Raw genomic sequence first — 24,864 nt, 5'->3', positions numbered from 1 at the left:
TGAGCGAATTCCGACCGATCATTCGCTTCCTAACTGAAGGGAGTGAAGTATTTTGGGTTTGCGACGTTTGCTACTTTTCCTACAATTACGACACTTTTGTGACGTTCACGACGTTTACAACTTTGCGACGGTCGTAAACCTAAAAAAGCTTGATACAGACCATCTCTGATGGTAACACAAATTTTGGTCTACATAGTGGTGAAGGGTATAATATAGTCGGCCCCGCCCGACTTTACACCCAGAGAAATGATTGGTTGGAATTCGATTACGACAACTATTTGATAGTGGAGACTCACAATTATTAATTGTGGGGAATAATTGTTAGTTATTTCTTTTGTTAGATAGTTTATATAACCAATATAATAGCGGTGTGACCGAAAGTTGGTACACACGACCAAGTATTTGTCGTTATTTATATATTGAAGTAAGCAACCATTTCAATTTATTGCACCCCGTTGTGCTAACTGACTTCTTTTGCCAATATGCTTCCATGCCCAACTGAAGGTCTGTTTAACAACTAAGTTGGTTGTGTTAACAGATTTGATAGTTATAAAGGGAATTGGTTGCTATGGACTACATATACATATATAACAACAAATATATTGTGTTTTGCCTAATTAATTATAAACTTTAAATTCTTTAAATTTCAATTCAATATTTTGATGACGTTTACTCAAATTTAGAGAACATTCTGTCCATAAAGGATTGCTGTGAGTTATACATATACAGTGAATGGAAGACACAAACGGTCGTCTAACTTTTGTCCACATTTGGCAGGTGTCCAGCTGGAAAACCGTCCACGTTTAGTAGGTTAAAGTGGCAGCCCGATTAAGATTCAGGCTCACTTAGACTATTCAGTCCATTGTGATAAAACGTTTAGTAGGTGCGCGTTTTCATAGTGGCCAAGTCTGAGAGATTTTTTGTATATTTTTAAATTGTGTAGCTGTATTCTTAAGTGGTAAGTAATTTAAACATCAAATTAAATTAATACTCCTCACTCTTTACCTTTTTCCCTCTTGGGATATCCCAACAAATGTGACGACTTCCGATGTAACGACAACATTTCATGATCCATGCCTGAGTTCAGAGTCACGCTGAAAATCGATCCGGTAATTATAAGTACCGCAACTGAAACATTTCCATTCAGTTCTAAGCTCTGTAGGTGTTTCGGATACATTGGCTTTACTTCTGCGACTCAAACCGAATGGTATATGTAATCATGCAAGGCGTGTACTTTTAGACAAATTTTGCCATCAGACCGCGATCATGCCAAATTGGATATTAACGCAAAAATTTCGTTAGGTATTTTTTTCTTTCAGGCTTTAAAAGCAAAATATTTTGAGAACTGTCCACCAATAAGATTTATGAAATCGGAGATAACAAGTTTAGAAGATTTCTTATAGGCCGAGGACCTCCTTGCGCCTGAAAATTATGCAGATTGGTTTGCAAACATCGCAACTAGCTATTTTGTGAAGTTTCTTTCCCAGTTCAAAAATATTGTACAGATGACGAATTTTTATTAGCTCAATAATCAATACAAAAAATATTAATATGTAATAAAATTAAATATAAATTAAACTTAATTCAAAGGAAGGTTTCTTAATTTCATAAGGTTGTCCCAAAAAATAATTAGTTGTTTTAACAAACGAATGAAATTTTATTGGTTGGGATTACCAATTAGAGTGTTAGTGTGCTCAAATTTTAGTTATCCAAACAATTTATGTATTGTTGTGCCAGACAAGAATTGGTTGCTGTAACAAATATTGTCGGTTATATTCTGATGGTAGATGGGACCAAATAAATCGGTTGGCAAAAAAATTGGTTGGCACAACAAATTTGTTTTCTGTGTGTAGACTTTACTTTCTTGTTTTTATCTTAAAAATGTTTCTTTCTGGCAAAACATATACATGCTAGAAAAAATCAGAATAATAATCTCCGAGAAAATTTTGCCACACACGTTTTACAAGTTCCCCGCCAAAAAAAAACACAAACATTTTTCTCTTGAAACATATCTGAGGTGATCATATTCCTTCTCGGGGTATAGAACAGAATCTCTTTGTGTTGTTTTTACCCTTACGAAAATTCGTTCTATATATGAATTTATCTATGACCCACCTTCCCTCACAAATGACCACATATACATCTCTCAAAGAAATTTCATCCATTTTGAATATTTCAGCTGTGCGAGATTGTTCACCTTTCATAAAACATCCTTATTATGTTAAGTGTTAATTGCAAAAGTTTTAAGTTAAGTTTTCCTTTTGCAAAGGATGGGCTTTAGGCACCAACACATCTTGAATCATGAGATCTGGAGGCTTTAATTTTCATGTTCGTTGGAATTATGTAAATGTTTGTGGATGAGACAGATTAATGTATGTGATTCTTTAGTGTTTCCCTTGCTTTATCCTATGAACAACATAACATACACATACGAAGGTATGCTCTCAAGCATGACATGTATTTATAATAAACGCATGACTGATTGCAGCACGTGTCATGTCATCAACATCCATTCACTCTGCTATAGTGGTATAGTGACCTAGTCTCTTCTTTCCTCTCTCTCCCTATCTTCCAAATGTTTTCAAAAGCGAAACTTACTAATTTAAAGTATATAATTGCTGTAGATAGTCGTTTTAAGAACAAAATGCACAAAGCTCTGAGAGAATAGTCAAACAGTTCTTTATTTGTTTTTATTTAAATACACATAAAGAAACGTTTAGTTTAGTTACCAAGTATCGCCAACGTTATTCTTTTTTTAGTGTTGTTTTTTTTTTTTTTTGTTTTCTTAATTTTTTTGGAAAAGTTAAAATTTTTTCACCAAAGATATTTTTTTATTAATTTGTTTTTATTCTAAACACATTTCAATTATATAAAGCCTTGTTATTAAATGGGAATTTGAAAAAAAAAATAACTGAATTTTGCAACAGGGAAGAAACGGCTAAAGACTAGCATCCAGTCTCAGTCGAAAAACACTTAGAGTATAAAAAAATGTCTAAAAGACCCAAAGATTTTAACCTTTTTTATGTATTCAAACCCCTCTTTCCCACTGGGCACGAGCTCAGGGCCCCGCGATAGATAAGGGCCCCCTAGTTCCTGCCAAATTGCTGAATTTTATCATAGACAATATAACATATAGATGAGCCATGGGTGTCAAACTATGTTTGACAGTTCCGAAGATTAAGAATAAACGAGAAAAATAAGAGCACGCTTTCATTCCCATTCGTTTTCCTTTTTGTAGTTTGCCAATTTTACACAAAATTAGAACGTTTATGATGTACCAGAGGATTTATAAATAAATTAATATATTAAAAGTTCATATTTGAACAAAAAATTGTGACCAAAACCGCGAAAATACGAAATTTAATTTTGAGCAGTATTGCTCTTTACGAACAACGCAAAAGCGCGAAAATTAATGTTTGGGACTGACTCTTTACGAAAAAATCAAAACGAAATATCAGAAAATAAATTTTTGGAACTGACACATTTTGTTTAAAGAGAATGTATTATAATGTCTATGAATTTTACTATGAAGATGTTAATGAGAAAGAGTTAGAAATGGAATGTTTGCATTTAACAGAATACTTGAAAATTGTGGACAGTGAACTTGAGGGAACTAATTCTATGTCAAAAATATTTCAACTTTTGAAAGAAAACAACATTGACGACACATTTCGAAATGTAGAAATCGCAATGAGAATCTTTTTAAGCATGATGGTTACTAACTGCAGTGGAAACCGTTCCTTCTCCAAACTGAAAAGAATTAAAAATGAATTGAGAAGTACAATGCATCGAGAGAGATTAAGATTTTGGATGTAAATTAGAAAAAAATGTGATATGTTGCCGAATAAATATTTTTTATATTTTTTATGATTTTTAATGCATTCTAACCTTTGTTCGAAACTTTTGACTTCAAATGTTTCCAAAAAATTTTCAGATTGGATTTAGCATTTTTTTTTTACAAAATTTAAATAATTTGTACCATTCTATTAATCCTTACTCTGTTTTTAACCTATCTGAAACAAAAAATGTTAAAATGACCCTTTAAAAACATGAAAAAAAGCGAGTTATAAAAAATTTAATTAAAAGAACATTCGGAGTAGTTGAAATAAGGAACATCTTTGGAGGACATTTTTTGGAAGTGCTTTTAAAGTTGTGCCCATAGAAGTACTTCCAATTTTGTGCTAAAAAGCATAGAATTTGAACAAGTGATTAACGATTTTGCCTTATCACAATGGACTGAATAGTCAAAGATTTTGCCTGTCTCAACTCTAGAAGGGTTCCTCTTCAAACGACATATATTAGGCGGCAACCCTGATGCCAGTCTCCCTAACGCCTACTTCTGATGTCCATGATAAAAGATAATTGAGTCGTAAAAAGTTGTAAAAAAATGAAGTCGTTTAAAGTTGCTCTTCTCTGTCGCGTATTCTAATCGATTTTGTTTTATGGTTACAGTTGCCGGTTCAAAATAACACGTTGGCTGATAAGTCCCCGGTCTAACACATAGATGGCGTCGCTAGTATTAAATGCATATTATTTGTATATAGTACCAACCTTCAAATGATTCGTGTCAAAATTTGACGTCTGTAAGTCAATTAATTTGTGAGATAGAGCGTCTTTTGTGAAGCAACTTTTGTTATTGTGAAAAAAATGGGACAAAATACTGTTTTCTGAAGGGAAGCAATACGGTGGAAGCAAAAACTTGGTTTGATAATGAGTTTCCGGACTCTGCCCCAGGGAAATCAACAATAATTGATTGGTATGCAAAATTTAAGCGTGGTGAAATGAGCACGGAGGACGGTGAAGGCAGTGGACGCCCGAAAGACGTGGTTACCGACGAAAACATCAAAAAAATCCACAAAATGATTTTGAATGACCGTAAAATGAGGTTGATCGAGATAGCAGAGGCCTTAAAGGTATCAAAGGAACGTGTTGGTCATATCATTCATCAATATTTGGATATGCGGAAGCTCTGTGCAAAATGGGTGCCGCGCGAGCTCACATTTGACCAAAAACAACGTGTTGATGATTCTGAGCGGTGTTTGCAGCTGTTAACTCGTAATACACCTGAGTTTTTACGACGATATGTGACAATGGATGAAACATGGCTCCATCACTACACTCGTGAGTCCAATCGACAGTCGGCTGAGTGGACAGCGACCGGTGAACCGTCTCCGAAGCGTGGAAAGACTCAAAAGTCCGCTGGCAAAGTAATGGCCTCTGTTTTTTGGGATACGCATGGAATAATTTTTATCGATTATCTTGAGAAGGGAAAAACCATCAACAGTGACTATTATATGGCGTTATTGGAGCGTTTGAAGGTCGAAATCGCGGAAAAACGGCCCCATATGAAGAAGAAAAGTGTTGTTCCACCAAGACAACGCACCGTGCCACAAGTCATTAAGAGAGATGGCAAAAATTCATGAATTGGGCTTCGAATTGATTCCCCACCCACCGTATTCTCCAGATCTGGCCCCCAGCGACCTTTTCTTGTTCTCAGACCTCAAAAGGATGCTCGCAGGGAAAAAATTTGGCTGCAATGAAGAGGTGATCGCCGAAACTGAGGCCTATTTTGAAGCAAAACCAAAGGAGTACTACCAAAATGGTATCAAAAAATTGGAAGGTCGTTATAATCGTTGTATCGCTCTTGAAGGGAACTATGTTGAATAATAAAGACGAATTTTGAAAAAAAAATGTGTTTCTATTTGTTAGACCGGGGACTTATCAGCCAACCTGTTACCATCAACCATCGTTCGATTATTTTTTAAAATTTTTAATTCTACCTTTGCTCCTAATTTTTCGTATTTTTTACAAAAGAATTAATAAACTGAAATTTCTTGAATTCTAATATAATTGAATTCTTACATAGATTTTTAATCACTAACCTGTGAATGCTAAGGGAGTTATGTTTGTGGCAAAAATTACATTATCTATTCGCTTAATGCCAGTATCAATAAAAACCTTGTTTATCTATTTGTTTTTTTTTTTATTATAACAAAATAGTGTTCTGTCAAAGTCATAGCGGCCCCATTATATATACTAATATGCCCAGGGCCTCTTATAGGTTAAAGACGGTCCTGTATGGATTGTGGTATTAATTCCAAGTACACGGCCGAAAAAGACTGTTTTTCATATGTTTCGGTGTAAATGTTATATGCTTGAAACTCAAATTTTTAGCACATTATTTTTAAGTGCAAGCATATGATGTTCACCATGGACGATAGGAAGGGTGGTATGCCAACTTTGTCATTCCGTTTGTAAGACATCGAAATATTGATAGCAGATCCCATAAAGTATATATGTACATTCTGGGGCGACCTAGTGATGTCCGTCCGTCCGTCAGTGGAAATCACGCTAACTTCAGAATGAATCGACTTGAAACTTGGTAGAAGTAGTTTTTATTGATGTAAGCCGTTATAGCCCTCATATAACCGACCCACAGATTTGGTTTGGGGATTCTCTTGCAGGACGATATTTCATCCGATCCGGTTGAAATTTGGTACGTGGTGTAATTATATGCGCTTTAATATTAGTCTATATCGGTTCATAATTATAAACATTTTCCAGATCTTTTCTACAGAAGTTTTTGTGACCCCTTAAATGCGTATTTTCGGTCTCCTGTAACATTGATTTTTTAGACTTGTGTTGTTTTGTCAAAATTATCATAAAAATATTTCGATTTTATATTTTACAACATATGACGAGATATGTTGTTTTATAAAAATTAAACTTAAAAATTCGCGAATTATGTTGTTTTTACCCTATCTCGGGTAGATATCAAAATTCTGTAAATACAGAAAATTAAAAATTACACACAACTCAAAATGTTTGAGAAATTGTCCTATCTCGGGGTTTTGTCATAAGTCCACAAATAGATAGCCGATCCCCAAATTTGACTTCTGGAGCCTTATGTACACTCAAACAAACGTTCACTTGGATCCAAAGATTTTGACCTTCCCTTAAGGATTTTGGTATTGATTCCAAGTCAAAGATGCAGCTTCTTTAAAATAAAGACATTTTTTAGCGACCTAGATAACATCTGGCTTTAAATCTAGGACCAATAAAATTAAAATTAGGATACAGATCTCATTTAACAAAATTGCATTCTCTTTTTGAGGTTTATTAATAAAGGTACTCACTTACAAACAAATGTCAGTTTAAAACCCCAAATTGTAACAGATACTTCAAAGTAGAAAATGTTTTCTTAATTCCAAAAAAAAAAAAAAAAACTTTAAACCTAAGACGCTAAATCCTCAAAATAAGCCTTATGCGCTTTACAGACTATCAGTTATTCCGGACGACAGTGCTCGTGTCGAACATATCCCATATATTGTGCACATTATAAGTTAAGTCTGAAGGCATAATCGATACTGCTGCATGTTTATGTGATCGATAACACATTTACCGATTATTTAGTCATCGCCGACAAGTCGTATCGATGCGACACACTGTAAGATTCTTTACAAACACCGACATTCCGTCCGGAATAACTGATAGTCTGTAAAGCGCATTAGCCTATACATGAAACGTTTTTATCTTAAATCTAAAGTTTCAATATTTCAGTTAATTTAAGGACAATTTCTTTAAATCAAAATTTTTTTTTACTTTAAGGAAAATTAGCCTTAGTTCAAAGCCATGCGACTTTAACTGAGGGACGCTAATTTACAAAATTTGTGTCCTAAAGTTATGAAAAAAAATTGTTGAAGCAAAGTTTATAAACTTTATTTTAATTAAAATTTCATTATTTTAAAGAAATTTGTCCTTAGTATTTTGTAAATTTCGCATCCTAAATCACGTAAATATTTTTTTTTAGTGTAGGAATCTTTTTCTTGTGATCTGTTTGAAATTTGGCTATCTAATTACTGAGTGAATTGGTTCATATCGGTTCATAATTATTTATAGAGTCCTCCATATAGGTATTTAATCTCCCTTGTTTGACTAATATAGACCCCTTTTGGACTATCTTACAATTTAGAAGACAATGTTAAGAAGTTTTAAGACACCTTGACATTGACTAGTGTTAACACAACACAAGTCAGCTCAAGTAAAAAAATCTTTGTAACAGAGAAATTGCTACGAATTTTAAGGACATTAAATCTTTGGGCTTACTACAAAATTTTTTTCTGTGCATACACTCTTTTTATATCGCCAATAACCACGGTATAATTATGTATGATTATCTACAATTTTAACGAAAACGTCTATTAATCGATATACTAATCTAAAATGTTAGCAACATCATGCAAAAGCGTCAGATCTGATTTTTAACCAGATATGTATATTATAATTGAATTAATTTTGCTGTCTTGAAAATTCCAGTAAAAAAGCGTCGTCAAAAAAGTAGTGAAAATATTCTTTTTGGATCCGAATGTGGTGCAAATATGGCGCAGAAGTGATGAATTTTGCCATAGGACGGAAGTCCACAACCGTTGCACAGAATTTGCGTCACTTCTTAAGGCGTAATCCAAATTCAGTTTTTTGGATGTGAATTAAAAAAATGTTTGTGATATTTTGCCAAATAAATATTTTTTTGTTTATATTTTTTGATGCATCAAAACTTTGAAATTTTTCTAGAATGGACTTAGCATTTTTTTAACAAAATTTAAATAATTTGTACCATTTTATTAGTTCTTATTCTGTTTATAATCGATTTGAAACAAAAGAGGTAAACTTATGAAAAAAGTGAGCAATAAAGAAATGATTAAGAACTTCTAGTGTAATTAAAATAAAGAACATCTTTGGGAGGACACTTTTTTTAAGAACATCTTTGGGAGGACACTTTTTGCTTTTAATGTTGTGTCTTTAGAACAACTTCCACATTTTTTTGCTTGAATGTATCTCATTGATTTAAATATAATTTAATAAATGGAAATGTGTGAAAACAGTTATATACCAAAGTGACACATATTGTCCAAAAAATTTGTGCAACTATGGGTCTAGACTATAAGCGAAAACTACTGTATTATGATAAGATCACTTTTAGCTATCAGTAAATAAAATTTCCTATTTGAACTATCTGATTGTTACTTAAAATTGCTAAATTTTCCTTGTGAGTAGTTAAAAAAAATACATTAAATGATGATTGATTCTTGTTAATGGGTTTTTGCAAATCCCTGAGATAGATGACCAGGAGCTGACATGACAATCATATTAGACGCTTATAAAATCATTTACCTTAACAATGTTGTTTTTTATTAATGAATGCCTGAATGAATGACATATGACCATGACTGGATGGAAAAAAAATGTTAGAATTTATGCTTGTTTGGTTTATTTTATGTCCTATTAGACTAATAAATCAGAAAACCAATTTCGTAGTTAGATTTTTTTCTCCTGAATTATTTAGATCAAAATGTCATTTGATACCAGCATATGTAATTTTGTATGGTTATGTCAGTAGTTGAGATGAATAAACAATAAAATGGGTTAAGCTAAACACAAGTTTTATACCCACCTCTACACAGAAAAAAACACGAAACTTTTTCAAATTAAAATTTTAATGGAGTTTTAAAAAATATTCAATTAAATATTCAATTAATTATGTAAAAACGCGTCGCGGTATTTTGCCAGATAGATGGAAAACAGTACTGGCTAGCGGTTGATAATCCTTCACTGAAAAAACAGTGAACCCACCAGGAAGAAAAATTTCGGTTAATTTTAGAAAATTTTGAATATTTTTAGAAATTTTTAACTAACCAGTATAACAAACGCTGGCATCACGCCGATGTTATAAAAATAAGTAAATATTTTTCAACAAATTCAAGAAAATTTATTAGACATAATTAAGTTTTTTCACTTGTTAAAGAAAATTGTGTAGTTTGAAGGAAAAAATTGGAGTTCAAAATTGCAAGAATGGCTTTAGTGACATAGGAAGTTCATGATGAACGCATTTGTAGTAAAATTTACAAATTTAAAGAAATATTGAACTATTTTGTAGAAGACACGAATTTAGCTAATCTTTATCCTTCATTTGTGTATATTTTTTTCCTCGGTTTTAGTTAATTTAATTAACGTACACAAAAAAATATTAGAGTAGAGGAAACTTTCTCCAAACATAATAATTCCATGAACTAAACGAAAGTTAAATTGGCTTTAGTGAAATATAGAGTTCACTTTTTTTTGAGTGTTCGTTTGATCAGTCTGTTACAACTTTTTCGGAATAAATTCTCAAACATTTTTAATTTGCGCTCCCATTTTATAATGCCGGATTTCTCAAGATATATGCGTCAACTCAAAAAAACAATTCTAAAAGCACCTCTCCTAAAAATCTTTCGTGACAAAAGATCTTAAATGAATATTCAATCAAATTTTATTATCAATCACTTCGTATTGTATTCGAAATCTATGACATCGAATATACACAACGTAGCAATCCACTTGTAATTAACTGTGCCCTAAATTCACTGTACTCCCAGAAAAAAGTGCCTTCGAAACTAAAGGAAAAAATTTTCATCAATATAGTTTATCCATTTTATTTCCATCAAGGTAAATTTTTGTGAAAAATAATAAAATTTACTCGTTTCAGTAAAAAAAATCCTAAACTGTAAGCAGTTAGGAATAGTTCATTAACTAGAATAAGGCATGGAATTTTACTCATACTATTTTCTTCGCTGGGTATAAGAATTTACTACTGAAAAAGAAAATTTTATTCACCGATAACAAAGCATTCGTAAAAATAAACAAAAACCGAACTAAAACCAAGTTTCCTCAAAATTGGTAAAATTTCTTATAAAATGATAATTGCGACTTCCTTTATAATAGAAAGTTTTTCATACATACGAACAACACTTGGCATAGAAAAATATTTTAGTTCATTCGTACTAAGAAGTATGCAATCCTTTCAAAACTTAAGGAAACACACTTGTTAGAATATAGGAAATTTTCCTAAATTTCTATTGTCTACCTGTAATCGATACCTGTCATCGTAATCGATGTGTTTGCGCGTGGGTGTAATCGATATGTTTGCGCGTCGGTTGTTTTTCCTAGTTGGAATCGCGTTGTTTTGGTATACGGAGAGATTGTTAAAAAATAATATGGTAAAATAATATAATAAATAACAAATAAAATATATAAAATATTTGTTATTTTAAATTAGTGAGAAAAATTTTCGTTTTTAAAAATAAATCTATCAATGTTCGTGATAGTGTATAAAGTAAGAAAACACCAGCAGAATAACAACCCTTTCATTTGTCTTCATTTTGGAATCTTCAATTATCAGGTAATATTCAGTGACGCTAACCTTTTGGAACAAAAATGTTTTATGATTTTTTATATTTGTAGGTATTGAAATTGTAAAAGGAGGACAAAATCGTTAGGCAGCAACTTATTAAAAGTGAAAAGTACAAGAAGAAGAAAAAGTGCGTTTTACAGTTGATAATATCACACGGAAATTGGAAATAGTGGAATAATAAACTAATATTTCAAAGAGATTCGATGCTGTTGATTCTTAATAAATATATTCAATATATTAATAAAACATGTCTTTTATTGAAGATAAAGTTGCTTATAGAAATAAATAAAATTGTATTTAAAAACGAAGGTAAGCAGTTCTAATTATGAAGTAAAAGTTTTACCACAAATGTGTAAGATTTGTCCAAATGAATGAAAAAAATTTCAATAAAATCATTCCATATATGAATTCAAATTAGTTAAATTTTTTCATTCTGTAGTATAGTGGTACATAAATATAGGAAAATGTTAACTAATATATGGAATACATTATTCCTAATTTCTACGAAAATCACATCGTTCAAACAAATAAAAATGGCTTTGGCGCTATACGAAGTTCAACTTTCTTCACAATGAGTTCATTTTAACTTAAAGAAGGGGTCACTTTTTTCTGGGTGTAGGCTAAACCGTAAATTAACGTTTTTACATTTGAGCCAATTAAATTACTAAGTTGCAATGAGAGTACTAAGTAGAGATGTGCACGTGAGTAATAGTTTACTCACGCTCACGCACACTCACAACGGAAAAATCAATTGTGCCTGCAAGGGATATAAAGACAAAACCCTGTTTGCCAAGTGGCGTTTTTAAGCGCCGGTGCCTTATTAGGCAGGCTAAAACATAAACAACAAAAAGAATAAAATTCAACAACAACACTTTACATCAAACCAAAAACAAAAATCGAAACTCATTACATTACTCACGCACGATATTGTTTGCTAGTACTCACGCTCATGCACACTCACGAAGCGAAAATTTGTACTCACGCACACTCACGCACGAAAATGTCGTGACTCACGAAAAATACCGTGACTCACGAAAAATATCGTGGCTCAAGAAAAATGTCGTGACTCACGAACAATTTTTTTAAGTAATTTTTTGAGTAATTACGTGTCTGAAAAGATGAGCATTATTAAAATCGAGTGCGTTATTAGACTCTCCAAGGTGTCACTAAAATTGTAAATGAGTTTAACTCTTAAGCGTTTTGTAGGCGAGCGGGATTTTTTTTTCGTGAGCGTAAATCTTTACTCACGCACACTCACGAAGATAATATTTTCGTGACTCACGCTAACGCACGAAATTTGGGTTTGTTAATTACGCTACGCACTCTCACGCCGTTGCCATGAGCGTGACTCACGACTCACGCATGAGTAACGTAAATTTTCGTCAGTCACGACAATTTCATGTCACGTGCACACCTCTAGTACCAAGTCGATTTAGCATAGTATGAAATTAAGGCGACGATATGTTCTAGCTGTTCATTTGCAAAACTTCTTATATAGACCACTGTCACGTACACTCATTCATTTACTCATACGCGCACACAAACACACACACCCTTATACGCATATGTGTTTTAATCAATGCAACTGAAGTCGTAAAACAACTCGGTCAAATCATCTCTAGCAAACAGGAAACAGGGTGGTGACGAATGCCAATGGCATTAGTCAATGAACCAAACGAAGTAGCGTGGATAAAGGATATGAAATTACGCTTCACATCCTGGTAACATGCATATGATGTTCCATTTGAACGAACTAGTTATATGAGCGTTAATATACATTAGGGCGGATCCAAAAATTAAATAAGAATGAGCCTAGTTGTTGGTTGGCCCCACCTTGCAATTTGGCTTCATGTGCCCCAAAGTGGTTGGAATTTCTTGCGTACATAACGATATGAAATATTCCATCCGGCTAAATTTGTTTGGATCATATGGTGTCTACACAAAAAAAAGTGACCCCTTCTTTATGTTAAAATTAACTAATTTCGAAGAATTTTTATTTATTTGAATGTTTATGTACCACTATAATACAGAATAAAAAAATTTAACTGATTTGAATTCTTATATTTAATGATTTTATTGAACTTTATTCATTCATGTGAACACTTCAAAAATAGAACTGTAACATATACCCCAAGCACATTCTGCTTGAAGCATATATATTTTCAGGATTGGTCCGAATAAAATATTGTTTGTATTGTTCAAACATATTATGTTTCACCATAGGCATAAACAGGTGGAAAAAAATGTTAATGACATTTTCTTTGTGTATATATATATATATATATATATATATATATATATATATATATATATATATATATATATATATATATATATATATATATATATATATATATATATATATATATGTATATATATATATATATATATATATATATATATATATATATATATATATATATATATATATATATATATATATATATATATATATATATATATATATACTTTTAAGGCGCCAATATATATATATATATATATATATATATATATATATATATATATATATATATATATATATATATATATATATATATATATATATATATATATATATATATATATATATATATATATATATATATATATATATATATATATATATACTTTTAAGGCGCCAATTGGTTACTTCCATACGCATACTCTCTAGGTCGGCTATACAAAGGAGGTCCCTTGCTTCATTGAGCTTAACATGGAATCGGGCAGCACTCAGTGATAAGAGAGAAGTTCACCAATGTGGTATCACAATGGACTGAATAGTCTATGTGAGCCTGATACATCGGGCTGCCAACTTACCTAAATATTTATGCTTATTTAATTTAACTAACGTGCGCACAAAATTATTAGAGTAAAGGAAACCTTCTCCAAACATAATAATTCCATGAACTAAAATAATGTTAAATTGGCTTTAGTGGAATAGAGGGTTCACTTTTTTGAGTGTGATTTAATAAAAACCCATAAAATAAAATGGCTAAACTAAATTGATGAACATGTTTTGCTTTAGTTTGGAAGGCACTTTTTTCTTTGTGTAGGTGTTTACACTCAAAAAAAAGTGAACTCTCTATTTCACTAAAGCCAATTTAACTTTATTTTAGTTCATAGAAATATTATGTTTGGAGAAAGTTTTCTGTACTCTAATACTTTTTTGTGTACGTTAGTTAAATTAACTAAACCCGAGGAAAAAAATATACTCAAATGAAGCATTAAGATTAACTAAATTCGTGTCTTCCACAAAATAGTTCAGAATTTCTTTAAATTTGTAAATTTTACCAAAAATGCGTCCATCGTGAACTTCGCATGTCTCTAAAGACATTCTTGCAATTTTGAACTCCAAGTTTTTTCTTCAAACTACAAAATTTTCTTTAACAAGTGAAAAAACTCAGTTATGTCTTATAAACTTTCTTGTATTTGTCGAAAAATATTTACTTTTTTTATGGCATCGGTGTGATGCCAACGTTTGTAATACTGTTTAATTAAAATTTTCTACAAGTATTCAAAATTTTCTAAAATTAACCGAAAGTTTTCTTCCTGGTGGGTTCACTGTTTTTTCAGTGTATATATCCGAACAGATTTGTTTTTTAAAATATATAGATGAACATTTTTGATGGAATGGAAAAATCCGTTGGCGAAATCTTCTAAAACTTTTATAATCGACCTCCTTACATTTAAAGCAAACACGAATATATCCCCCAAATAATATCCCAAATCTTTCGTCCTGCCCTAATACATATATTTTTATTATGTAATACATATTTACTCTTATGTAGATGGTTCTCATGCATGGCAGAAGGATGTTAACTGTAATAGTAGCAAAAAGATATTATTTCAAGGTCTTCTCACTAACAGCCGGCAAAGAGAGTACTCTAAAATAATTTCTAACATTTATTTTGGGTGGATGTAACAGAAAAAATGACCCGCATTTTTATATTGCTATGAATGTTACTGAGTTGGAATACAACGTGATTTTCTTCATAATACTTCTGCTTGTATACGAACGCCATTAGTCAGTAATTCTCTTTTCGTTTCTGTCATCGTCCTCGCCATTATCTATAAATAGAAAAACTATATGAAAAGAGATCGCTTGTATGGTAGCGATAGCATTGTGTTGATGGTTTCTGGTTCATTGGTGCTTACATACATATACATTTCAAAAGTTGCCATTGGATATGGTTTTGGACTCTTTCGGTCCAATGATTGATGAATAGTACATACTGTCATCTAAATTGGTTTTGTTTTTGGTTTAATGTATGTTTTTCATTTTATTAATATAGAGAACCTTTCCTATGTAATTACCAGCAGATGATTATTCTGTAAATGAGTACACTCGAAAAGAATGAATTTACCATGAAAGAAAATGTGGGATTATTGTAGAATTTAGAATACAAATGTGTTAGTAAAACTAGTTAAGTTAACGGAAAATTTTCTTCTCGGGGTATAAGGATTTGCAACTGAAGAAGAATTTTTTTTCACTGGTGACAAAGCATTCATAAAAATTTAGTAATAGCTTCCGGGACTGTAAACCAAGAAATTTACGTGAAAGAGTGTTTGAATAAACGTCTGCTGCCTTTCCTGAAGAAACACGGTTGTTCCGTACTGTTTTGGCCGGATTTGGCATCTTGCCATTACGGTAAAAAGGCCATGGAGTGGTACGCCGCCAATAACGTGCAGGTGGTTCCCAAGGACAAGAACCCTCCCAACACGCCAGAGCTCCGCCCAATTGAGAAATACTGGGTTATTGTCAAACGGAACCTAAAGAAGACCAAAAAACTGCTAAGGACGAGCAGCAGTTCAAGGCAAACTGGCTTTCTGCGGCGAAGAAGGTGGACAAGGTGGCTGTACAAAATCTGATGGCAGGTGTCAAGCGTGAGGCCCGGCAATTCGGATTTGGAAAAACGAAAGCCTAACTGAATATTTTCCTGAATTTTATACTAATTGAACTTGAAAAAGAAATTTAATTTGATTTTTTAAATAAACGATTTCACCGATTTACACGCGTTTTCCCTTGACCAAATTTTGACCGTATCACCCTTTAACAAAAAAACAAAACACTTCCAAAGATGTATTTTAGAACTTTTGGGTATTGATTTGATTTGAAGTATTTTCAATTTTCTATTTCTTATTTCAATTATGAGTGCTTTTGTGAATTTAATACAAACGTTTTTCGTGAAATCTTTATTCAGTTCAAAAATGCTGCATTCGTCGCTAGACTTTTTAAAAGAATACCCTAAATAACAATATTGATTAGAAAAGGATCAATACCACCTGCATAACAATCAAATTTTATATTTGACAACATAGTTGAGATTCTTAATTTGGACAGTCTTGTCAGAATTTTTGTATGAAAAGGTATCGTCACTTAACTCAATTCTGTTCAAGTTGAAAAAAAAAAATACTAAAAGCATTAAATGAAAACGCCAGAAAGCACAAAGTTGGTGCTTTTTTGAAAAGGCAATTTTGAAAATCATATTTTTCTAAAATGGGAGAAGTTTGCTTAAATTTAGTTCAAAAGTCTCTCAAATGAGTAAAGTTTACTAAAATTGTACCTGTCTTGAACTTCGTATAGCGATAAGGACAATTTGAACAATTTTTGAATCCAAATTTTTTCTTCGACATATGAAATTATTATTTAAAAAAAAATTAAAAATTATTATATAACTTCACACAAAAAAAATTTCTGATTCAATCACGGAACAAATTGATCCAATTAGTATTTTAATTGAAATGTCTTCTACAACTAAAATGATAGTTTTAATCATACTTTTAATCGGGTATAAAAATACTTGAAATACAAATTTAATTGTTTAAATTAATTTTTTAATTTAAAACGTAACTATTTTCATTATTTTCTAACTGACTTTACTTTAAGTCATTTAAGTGCTGTGCTAGGTTAGGTTAGGTTAGGTTAGATGGCAGACGATGTATCAGGCTCAGTCCATTGCGATACCACATTGGTGAACTTCTCTCTTATCACTGCGTGCTGCCCGATTCCATGTTAAGCTCAATGACAAGGGACCTCTTTTTACAGCCTTTTTATAGAGTCCGAATGGCATTCCACATTGCAGTGAAACCACAAGAGAAGCTTTGAAACCCTCAGAAATGTCACCAGCATTACTAAGGTGGGATAATCCACCGCTGAAAAACTTTTTGGTGTTCGGTAGAAGCAGGTACGACCTTGTGTATGTAAGGCGGACATGCTAACCATTGCACCACGGTGGCTCCTGTGCTAAAAGGCTAATTGCAATGAAAGCAATTTTGCAAAAGGAATGGATCAACGGTGAACATATTTTTCAGTACACTGTGCTAAAATTTAAAGAATCATACAATATGATAGTTTATAGAAGTCCCTCATACCCTGAACCAAATTTTTGGTCAATGATGTCTCAAGCCATAGATGATTTAAAATATAATATAATAGGATTGTCCGAACTTTTTATTCTTGGTGATTTCAACATATCCAAAAAAGCAGCCTGTAGCCTGACTGAAAGACAACTACTAGCGAAGGGATATAAATCAAAGATAATAAAAGAGGAAGATGGGAGATTGGCTTGCGTCATACCAAATGTTGCATTTACAAGATTAGTTTAATACATGTTTGTAACCTTTTAGTTGTTTTTAGTTTTCATTTTTTAAATGAAAAATTTAATTTTCTTAATGAAACAATGATAAATTTTAGGCAACAACAAAAAAAATTAAATTTTCCCCTTTATGGAAATTTATTTCGTGCTCTTAATTTCTTTTTATGTGCATTTTAATGCTATGTCAATACTTGTCGTATACACGTTTGGTTCGAGTATTAAACTAATGTGGTAAATGGTTTGATGTGCTCAGTAGCCAATCTCCCATCTTCCTCTTTTATAATCTTTGATATAAATCACTCCTAGATCAAAATGCTAGCACAACAAAACATTGAACAAATATTGATTGGGCATTTTTTAGTGCCAACAAGCGAAACGCTAGTTTGGAGTAGTTACAATGTTCAAATAATTTTCAATATTAATATCAAAAAATATAAAATACAGTATTTTGCAACAATGTATGAATATATATAAACAAAAAATTGAGGAGTTTTTCAATAATAAAAAATAGAATTTCTCTGCATTTCCATGATGGTGGCTATTTAAGCTTTGGCCGGGCCGAACATAACTCTGCTCTTACTTGTTTTAACTTAGACGACTTTGATTAAAAAGTTAATTGTATCAATTAATTTTTTAATTAAAAATTTAAACATTTTCAATCACTGACTTAATCAACCTAATGTTTCTATATCGATTAAAGAGTTAATTGTATCAATTAATTTATTAATTGAAAAAAATGTTCAACTTCAATCAACTTTTTAATTGGAAATATTTTGGTGACATTTTTTTCTGTGTTCTTGGGAGAATGGACGCCGTAATTTTAATCACATTACAATTTAAATCCTTATTTTTTTAGATTCAAAATCAATCAATATTTCGATGTAAATCTCTTATAGGCCAATCTCGCGATTCGATTTCATTTTATTTTCATTCATAATATTTTCATTTTTATTTTGATATAGCCCCCATATGGACTGATTAAAATTAGCCATTTCGATGTACAGATGATATTTTCATTCGATTTTCTTAAAAGATTCGGCTTCAGTGTTGTACAGCCGAATAAACCGGCTAGTGTGTCAAACATCGACTTCAGCAAGACAAAGTCTCAGTCAAATTTTAGTCGACCCATAATTCCAAAGAATTTTTATGAATAGCAAATAATTCAAAAAGCTATATTGCCAATAATAAAACTTTCACAAGTGGCTCAACAAATGCGAAAGAAAAATTTCAAAAATTACAGAAAAATATTCTGACAGAAATGCAGTTTCTAGAAGAAACTGTAAATGAAAAAAAAATAGAATTTCAGGCGAATCATGACGGATACTCGGCCAAGCAAATATATATACCAAAACATGGACCCATAAATCAAGAGATCGGTCTATATGGAGGCTATACCAAAGATTTCCAATTTCAGGCAAATCGGATAAAAATTGCGGTGTCTAAAAGCCCAAGAAGTCAAATCAGGAGACTGAATATATGGGGAATATACCAATACCTAGTACAAATCACACCATATTGGTTTGTATGGGGGCTATATCAAAATCTGAACTGATATAGCCCATCCTTGAACTTGAACCTGCCTGCACACAAAGAAAATTTCATTAAAATTGAGCCAACAAAATTTTTTCATTGCTATGATGAAACATTTTCATTAAGACAATGAAAATGTTCGTTAATAGTACGAAACGTTTCGTTGACTAACAGAAAATTCGTTATAATAACGAAAAATTTCGTTATATCAATGAATTTGTTTCATTGGCTCAATTTTAATGACACATTTCATTAATATAACGAAACTTTTTCTACCAGTGTGCAGACATAAGATGAGGTTTTGCAAAATTTCATCACGATAGCTTTATTATTGAAAACTGTAGATTGATTACAACAGACACACGGACATCGTTATATCGCCTTAGAATTTCTCTGAGATCAAAAATATATATTATTTATACAGTAGGAAATCGATATTTCGATGTAATACAAACGAAATGGCAAACGTACTACACCTTCATAAAAAAAGAAGTATGTAGTACTGTCCAAAAACTGTGTTAAGATTGATTCAAAATATAGGGGTAAAAAATGCAATCTAACTAATTGAAGCTGTAATCGTGCATTAGTTAATTCAGTATTCCAAATATAATCTTCTAAAGCTAGGCTGAAAGTCGTTTGATGTGATATAGAAAACTAACTTGATTAATGTTATTTTCCCAATGAATATTCATTTTCTGAATTATTACGAATTTTCTCACTCGTCAATAAGAACAAAAAAAGTATTGCAAATTTCCAAAAAAAAAGTTAAACAAGTACATGCGGCCATAAGTTCGACCAGGCCGAAGCTTATGTACCCTCCACCATGGATTGCGTAGAAACTTCTTCTGCCATCCACAAACGAATTACTTGGGTTGCGGTAACGCTTGCCGATGGCAAGGTAGTTCTAAGATACCTTGCCAACTCCGTCTTCTAAATTGTAAGTAAGTCCATACGTGGTATATATTAAATTAAAAAAGACCGATTAAATACATATATAATTCAGTTTGATAAAATGTTCAATAGAAATAAAATGTTGACAAAATTTTCTATAGAAATAAAATTTTGATAAAATTTTCTATAGAAATAAAATTTTGACAAAATTTTCTATAGGAATGAAGTTTTGACAAAATTTTCTATAGAAATGAAATTTTAACAAAATTTTCTATAGAAATAAAATTTTAACACAATTTTCTATAGAAATAAAATGTTGGTAGATTATTTTTGGCTCGAGTGGCAACCATAATTATGAACCGATATGGACCAATTTTTGTATGATTGGGGATCGACTATATATAACTATAGACCGATATGGACCAAATTTGGTATGGTTGTTAGCGGCCATATACTAACACCACGTTCCAAATATGAACCGAATCGGATGAATTTTGTTCCTCCAAGAGGCTCCGAAGGTCAAATCTGGGGATCGGTTTATATGGGGGTATATATAATTATGAACCGATGTGAACGAATTTTTGCATGGATGTTAGAGACCATATACTAACGCCACGTTCAACATTTGAACCGGATCGGATGAATTTTGCTCCTCCAAGAGGCTCCAAAGGTCAAATATGGAGAACGGTTTATATGGGGGCTATATATAATTATGGACTGATATGGACCAATTCTGGCACGGTTGTTATAGACCATATACAAACACCATGTTCCAAATGTCAGCCGGATCGGATGAAATTTGCTTCTCTTAGAGGATCCGCAAGCCAAATCTGGGGATCGGTTTATATGGGGGCTATATATAATCATGAACCGATGTGGACCAATTTTTGCGTGGTTGTTAGAGACCATATGCCAACACCATGTACCAAATTTCAGCCGGATCGGATGTTATTTGCTTCTCTTTGAGGCTCCTCTGGGGATCGGTTTATATATAATTATGGACCGATGTGGACCAATTGTTGCATGGTTGTTAAAGACCATATATTAACACCATGTACAACATTTCAATCGAATCGGATGAATTTTGCTCCTTCAAGAGGCTCCGCAAGCCAAATCTGGGCGTCGGTTTATATGGGGGCTATACGTGAAAGTGGTCCAATATGGCCCATTTGGCCTAGAATATATATACTTTATAGGGTCTTAGAGCAATATTTCGATATGTGGAGGGTATAAAAATGTGCCGATCTATTTCTCACAGACGTGTAAAGTTATTTTTTATTTTATCAAAAGAAATCTGAAATATAGCATCAAATCTGGGCACAATTTTTTGCTGCGTAATTATTGGAAAATATTAAAAACATTTAAATTTTAATTGAAAAAAAACTTATTTCATTTAACAAAACAAAATTCCATCTGTTTTCAAATGGATTTTCCATGAAAAATTGTTGCTTTGAAATAATTTTCTTTGTTGTCCAAGGGAGCGTATGACTGACGCCTAGTAAATTAATATTCATCATACGTACAATGGCCATGAACCGCAACACTACAAATGCAAAAGGGAAATAAATGTTTCTGCTAAATGATGACGACCACTGACTAATGAATGAGGCAGATGAACATTAACACTAGCTGCTAACTTGGTTCACTGACTGTTTGGCATGAATGAATAAATGGCTGACTACACTTCATTAGTACTAATAAAGTCAATTGGCAATTGTAGCCAAATGAACACAAAAATTCAACGAGACCATGCAACAATGAATACGAATAAGGGAATGAACGAACTCATATTAATTTTAACAATTTACATTTATTTCCATTGTTGCTAACGATTTCCTTTGTGTTTGGTAAAACAATTGACATGCTTTGCCCTCTTGTAATTACTAAACACAACAACAGTGAGCACTAACAATGAACAATAGAGCGGGTGAAATTATTTATTAATTTTGTTTCGATTGTTTGTTCATTCCGGCTAAGCTTAGAAATTGTTGAGACGATTTTCTTAAATTATTTGGTAGGATGTGGAGGATTTACTAATTGTAGAAAATTAAGGAAGCTCACTTTTTTTATACCCTCCACCATAGGATGGGGGGTATATTAACTTTGTCATTCCGTTTGTAACACATCGAAATATTGCTCTAAGACCCCATAAAGTATATATATTCTGGGTGGTGGTGAAATTCTGAGTCGATCTGAGCATGTCCGTCCGTCCGTCTGGTGAAATCATGCTAACTTCCGAACGAAACAAACTATCGACTTGAAACTTGGCACAAGTAGTTGTTATTGATGTAGGTCGGATGGTATTGCAAATGGGCCGTATTGGTCCACTTTTACATATAGCCCCCATATAAACGGACCCCCAAATTTGGCTTGCGAGGCCTCTAAGAGAAGCAAATTTCATCCGATCCGGCTGAAATTTGGTACATAGTTTTAGTATATGGTCTCTAACAACCATGCAAAAATTGGTCCACATCGGTCCATAATTATATATAGCCCCCATATAAACCGATCCCCCGATTTGGCTTTCGAGGCCTCTAAGAGAAGCAAATTTCATCCGATCCGGCTGATATTTGGTACATGGCGTTAGTATATGGTCTCTAACAACCATGCAAAAATTGGTCCACATCGGTCCATAATTATATATAGCCCCCATATAAACCGATCCCCCGATTTGGCTTTCGAGGCCCCTAAGAGAAGCAAATTTCATCCGATCCGGCTGAAATTTGGTACATGATGTTAGTATATGGTCTCTAACAAGCATGCAAAAATTGGTCCACATCGGTCCATAATTATATATAGCCCCCATATAAACCGATCACCAGATTTGACCTCCGGAGCCTCTTGGAAGACCAAAATTCATCTGATTCAGTTGAAATTTGGTACGTGGTGTTAATATATGGCCTCAAATACCCATGCAAAAATTGGTCGAAATCGGTCAATAATTATATATAAGCCCCATATAAACCGATCCCCAGATTTGACCTCCGGAGCCCCTTGGAAGAGCAAAATTCATCCGATTCGGTTGAAATTTTGTACGTGATGTTAGTATATGGTATCCAACAACCATGCAGGAATTGGTTCATATCAGTCCATAATTATATATAGCCCCCATATAATCCGATCCCGAGATTTGGTTTTGGAGCCTCTTGGAGGAGCAAATTTCACCCGAGTCAATTGAAATTTGGTACATTGTGCTAGTATATGGCCGTTAACAACCATGCCTAACTAGGTCTATATCGGTGTATAGTTATATATAGCCCTCAGATAAATCGATCCCCAATCACACAAAAATTGGTCAATATCAATAATTGTATATAGCTCCCATAAAAGCGACCCCCTTATTTTAATTCTGGCTCCCTACATACCGTGCAAAAGTCCATATCGATTTGTAATTATTTGTAGACTTGCCTAAACAAACCTTTTTTTTCTAAATGGACTAACTCACAATTTAGAAAACGATTTAACATACCACAACCCTAGTAATTCGATTGTGAATGAAAATCTTTCGTAGAAGTTTCTACGCAATCCATGGTGGAGGGTACATAAGATTCGGCCTGGCCGAACTTACGGCCGTTTATACTTGTTGATATTTGGGTTTGGTTAACATAGATTAGATATAGTGGCAACCCGATATTTTAGGCACATTTAGACTATTCAGACCATTGTGATACCACAGGTGGTGATCTTCTCTCTTATGAGTGCTGCCCGATACAATGGCATCGACTAGAGAACTATATCTTATAGTCGAGTCTGTACAGCGTCTTCAATTTCGGTGAGTCCAAGCTTTGTTACACTCTCAAATGTCACCAGCATTACTGAATGGGATAAACCCATTGAAAAACTTCGAAACTGACCGCGTCCTCCCCTCGTTCGACGTTTGCAAAATTCAACTATAGTTCTTCAATTTTCTCGATATTTTCAGGCTAGACAAAACGAGGCTCAAAGCAATAATTATGTATCTTAGTTTTTAAAATGTTATGGGTAGATGCGTTTCCCCTATCCGTCTTTTTAAAGTTTACCTAAGAAACGTACATTTTCTGATTTATTTGAGGTTTGTAAGGGTAATGGATATGGTGATCGGGAAAGGATACCTGCCCCTACCCACTTTTTTTTAAATTGAACCCAAGTTATAAATTTCTTTTTGTTTTGATGTTTTCAGGGATAGAAGAAACTGCAGCTTAGACAAAAGTTTGGTACTTCTTTATTGTTTGAGTATTTTGGCGGGGAAGAAGACCTCCCCTACTTCAAATTAATCATACTTAAAAATTTTCCCTTGCACAGCTCTTGAAAATTAATGAAAATTATTTATATAAGAGAGGAAATACCTGTCTACTATTCAAACCAAATTTTGTCAAAAATGGAAGTCGACTTTATGTAATCTCAAAACCCGATTATTCGAATTTTATTATTAATTTATTTATAGTAATCAAATCGCCTAATCGTATTTTTGCAAAAAAAAAGAGTCGAATTTGGATGGAAAAGAGTACCTGATTTAGCTCTTTATGGTGTTCTTTTAATAATTAATTTATACCATTTATTTAAAGTTCCCAAAGTGAAAGAGAAAAGCAAATTTTAAAATATCAGGGCAGGAAGGCCCTCCCATTTTTGTGATCAAGCTAC

General features: G+C 32.7%; 1 protein-coding gene and 1 long non-coding RNA gene across 2 annotated transcripts in view; both read left to right on the top strand.

The window, feature by feature from the left end:
* LOC142241797 (serine/threonine-protein kinase 32A) overlaps positions 1–24,864 on the top strand; it is a 227,198-nt gene that overhangs the window by 189,759 nt on the left and 12,575 nt on the right. The gene's annotated exons all lie outside the window — the stretch shown is intronic.
* On the top strand, positions 1,024–1,583 carry LOC142241789 (uncharacterized). The gene is made up of 2 exons (XR_012723811.1): positions 1,024–1,207; positions 1,303–1,583. It is a non-coding gene; the product is annotated as an uncharacterized LOC142241789 (long non-coding RNA).

This window comes from Haematobia irritans, chromosome 1 (genome assembly GCF_050003625.1).
Source record: "Haematobia irritans isolate KBUSLIRL chromosome 1, ASM5000362v1, whole genome shotgun sequence".
NCBI classification, from domain to species: Eukaryota; Metazoa; Arthropoda; class Insecta; order Diptera; family Muscidae; genus Haematobia; species Haematobia irritans.
This window is presented reverse-complemented; position numbering and strand designations above follow the sequence as displayed.